We start from the raw sequence: 4,651 nt of genomic DNA, 5'->3' as shown, positions 1-4,651 counted from the left end.
GCAAAGAGGACCACTGCCAAGGGCTAACATCTTCAGCTCCTTCTCCCCTTCTCACCAATTGGATAACTCACTCCTCCAGGGTGTAGATCATATCAGAAAAAGCCTCTTCAGGTGGGATAGGGAGGGTGTGAGGGAGCCGCAAGAGGGAGAAGATATGGGGATATATGTATATGTATAGCTGATTCACTTTGTTATAAAGCAGAAACTAACACACCATTGTAAAGCAATTATACTCCAATAAAGATGTTAAAAAAAAAAAAAGAAGACCCTCTTCAAGGATGTTCTTACACATAGCAGCCTGAGGAGAGGAATTTAAGTGCTCTTTTTCACCATTCTCCACCTTTTTTTCTCCTATTGTGTTTGACTTTAAACCTTAAATCTATGAGAAGATTATCAATGTATGGGGACATTTTCACTTTTACTTTCTTAAGTCTCCTCTCATAGCCTTCAATTCTCAAAGCTTCCTGGATGCTTTTATAGGACCACCAATGGATCATTTTCATTCTGCCCCAACAATACTACAAAGTGGGCCATAGAAATTAATTAATTAAACTAACTTAGCCATTCTGTATCTAAGACAGAAAATTAACTTGCTATTTTACATTATAAAGAAAATTTTTCTAATCATTTTATCCATAAAACCCATCAGAGGTGTTTCCACAAAGTTAAATAACATTGTAAATGAATGCCAATAATAAAACTGTGATAACGTACAGAAGCCATAAATGTGAATGTAATGTTTTTCATATATTAAAATTCTTACTAGATATTGAAGTTTAAATATTAAATTTGTTTTCAAGTTCCTAAGAATTAAAACCCTAGAAATTACAATCAAAATCAATTTTTACTGCATTAATAAATAAAAATTCAAAGAAATGAAAACCTAAAATTCAGATATCCTGATTTTTTTTTCTGATCGTTATAAGGCAAATATTTTTTCCAGTGCCTTGATAAAGGTGGGAATTCTTTTGACTGCTAGGGGGTGCTATTTCACACTATGATGGAAGCAGTGTCCTCAGGATCTCAACAAGAGAATTTTTCTGTGTATCACATTTAAAGAGTCCAAATAAAGAAAAGGCACACAAAAGATTTTTACAACACACCTTCTTACCCCAACACACAGACATACACATTCACATATATGTGTACACTCACAAAAATTAGAAAATACAGAAATGCCTTGCCCCTAGGACAGTTATACCAAGAAAAATTATGTCCACAGAACATAAGGTTGTAGAAAACTCAGTTACATTTGAGAAGATCCATGAATACCGAGTTCAGCTTTACCAGTCATTCTAAGAGAGCATAGTATACAATCTGAGACTTTAAATGATATTGAAAGAAATCTTCCAATGTGCAGCTAATTAAGATATTCTGTTTATTATGCAGGGGGAAATTTCAACTGCGAATACTGTCTGTTTTCCCAAGGAGTGGCACTTGTACTAAAACTAGAATTTGTTTTTGTTTTTCATATTCAGCATACTTAATTCCTTTTAATTTAGGTTTAGCCTTGAGTGACTTGTCCCTAGTGTTGGAGTTCTGAATTAGTACTATTTAGTGACATCCAAACCATCAACTCTTGTAAGCAGGCCTTCAATACTTGGCCACATTGTCTTTTTCCACTGTGCTTTGCTGTGAAAACTCATAAACATATACACACTACTATATATAAAGAAATGTATCTCTTAAAGAAGCTTCCTCCTTCCTCCCAATTTTACTTATTATTTATTTATTTATCAGAAGAATCATCCTCAGGACATTTCTGAACCAAGACTTATGCTAATATTTCTGAGTCTTAGATTTCTAGTGAGATATGCTTAGTGTTTCATTTTCACTTGCTGTTACTCCTTTCAAGAGCCTCAATTTGTGTTAGTTCAACCTATAGCTTAAGTAAAACCTTTTCATTATCTATATCATGAAGTCTACCACTGTTTGCTGGATTTGAGTTAATATATTCCTTCCCTTTCTCATTCACTTTCTGGCCCATACATACGTGTGTTCATTCAATAATTTCTAATGTGCTTTTTTCCTGTTAGGTTTCTTTGTGCCTTAGTCACACTTTTAGATCTAATAACAAATAAAATATCTAGTTGTTTTCTAATGTCCTCTATAAGACCAGTTAAGACATGATTTTTTTAATTTTTTTTTAAAGTTTTAAAAATTTTTATTGGAGAACAGTTGATTTACAATGTTGTGTTAGTTTTTGCTATACAGCAAAGTGAACCAGTTATACATATATCGACTCTATTTTAGATTCTTTTCCCATATAGGTCATAACAAAGTTTTTTTTTTTTTTTTTAATAAATTTATTTATTTATTTCTGGCTGTGTTGGGTCTTCGTTGCGACACGCGGGCTTTCTCTAGTTGCAGCGAGTGGGGACTACTCTTTGTTGTGGGGCTTCTTATTGCGGTGGCTTCTCTTGTTGCAGAGCACAGGCTCTAGGTGCACAGGCTTTAGTAGTTGTGGCACGTGGGCTCAGTAGTTGTGGTTCACAGGCTCTAGAGCGCAGGCTCAGTAGTTGAGGCACACAGGCTTAGTTGCTCCGTGGCATGTGGGATCTTCCCGGACCAGGGCTTGAACCTGTTTCCCCGGCATTGGCAGGCGGATTCTTAACCACTATGCCACCAGGGAAGCCCCATAACAAAGTATTGAGTAGAGTTCCTTGTGCTATACAATAGGTCCTTATTATATATTATCTATTTTATATATAGATATCTATTTTATATATAGTAGTGTATATATGTCAATCCCAATCTCCCAATTTTTCCTTCCACCCTTTTCCCCCAGTAACCATAAGTTAGTTTCTACATCTGTGACTCTATTTCTGTTTTGTAAATAAGTTCCTTTGTATCATTTTTTAAGATTCCACATATAAGCGATATCATATGATATTTGTCTTTCTCTGACTTACTTCACTTAGTATGATAATCTCTAGGTCCATCCATGTTGCTGCAAATGGCATTATTTCAAAAAACATGATTTTTTAAAATGCATATTTGTTTATCCTACCCCTCAAAATCCCACTTTCCTTTTCACGTCACTTTAGTCTATTATCTACTATCCGGCCTTTCTCCTGAAGAAATCACCCTCTTCTTTTGGGTTAAACAGGTATGCCACAATTTCTGTTCTGAGAGACTACAGCATGATATTTTGAGTGCCTATATTATTGCTGCTTTTTGTTTTTGTTGTTGTAGTGTCATTTTTGCTGTTATTTGTTTGCTTAATGAATTTTCAGGACTAATTCCTTTCTTTTAAAGACTTTTTAAAAGAGCAGTTTTCAGTTTACAATAAAACTGTGTGGAAGGTATAGAGATTTCCTGTGTACCCTCTGCCCTACAACATACATAGCCTTCCCTGTTATCAACATCACTCATCAGAATGGTACAGGTTTTTACCAAGGATGAACTTACATTGACAAGTCATAATCACCCAACATCCAAAATTTATCTTAGGTTTCGCTCCTGATATTGTACATTGACTCTTGGTACTTTACATTGGGTTTGGACAAAACATAATGACGTATTCATTACTGTAATATCATACAGAGTATTTTCACTACCCTAAAAATCCTCTGTGCCCTGCCTGTCCATCTCTCCCCACCTCCGCACCTTTGGCAACCACTGATCTTTTTATTTATTGTCTCTATAGTTTTGCCTTTTGGGACTAATTCTTTAAACTCTGCATTTGTTGTCACATATGGCCACTGATGTCTCTGCTCAGTTAGCTTGCAGGGCTACTAATGATTAGTTTTTAATGTCTTGAACCATAAATCTTCTGCTTATTGCCAGAGGGCCTGTGTCTATGTTTGGGCATGACTTTAATGCTCATGCAGTTTATAATTCTGCCTTAAATTTTGCTTCCTGCTCACATAGGACCTCAAGGTCAACCACAAGTGAGAATTTGGGCTATCTCCCATCTGTAGGGGTCTGGATACATCTTTACCCTTACACTGTCTTTAGGTGTCCTGTGATATTTCAGAGCTTTTCAAAGCCCCTTATGGATATCTCATTCCCTAGATATTCCTTTTAAATTTTTGACCAGCCTCTTCTTTGCCCCAACATGTATCACAGCTTTAGGGAGCTGTGTTTTTAAAATGTTTTTCAATCATTATTTTCAACAAAGACCCTCGAGATAGGGCTACTCCCTTGATGTAAACTCCTAAGTAGGTCAAATCATGACATCATTCTGCAACTGAGACTTTTCTAAGGAGCTGCCAGACAAGTCAGATGGTGGATTTGCTCCAGGTATTGAACTTTTTGAGGAACCCCAAATCTGATCTGCCCTCACCTGTGGTTACAAGGCTGCTTATTTTCTCGGTTACTATGGTTATGCTCCTTGAAAGATTTCAAGGCTGCTGCAGAGCTGGAGAAATGGCAATAGGATTAGGCCAAGCTATATTGCCACAAATCCTATTGCTCTTAATAAAGTTCAGCAGATGTTCCCAAAGAAATATGCCCCTGTTTCAATATTTTGTTAATTTCCGGAGTTCTGAATGTCTTGACTTTGACAATTTGTTGCCAATGCCTTTGTTGTTTTTATGAGGAAGCACATTTTTATAGTCCCTCACTCTGCCATTCTGGAAATCCCACCCCTCCCTTTCTTTATTTCTCTCCAGTGAAGTTCAATATATTCTTTATAACAAAGAAGACA

Source organism: Balaenoptera borealis (assembly GCF_965194805.1).
Source record: "Balaenoptera borealis genome assembly, chromosome: 18".
NCBI classification, from domain to species: domain Eukaryota; kingdom Metazoa; phylum Chordata; class Mammalia; order Artiodactyla; family Balaenopteridae; genus Balaenoptera; species Balaenoptera borealis.
This window is presented reverse-complemented; position numbering follows the sequence as displayed.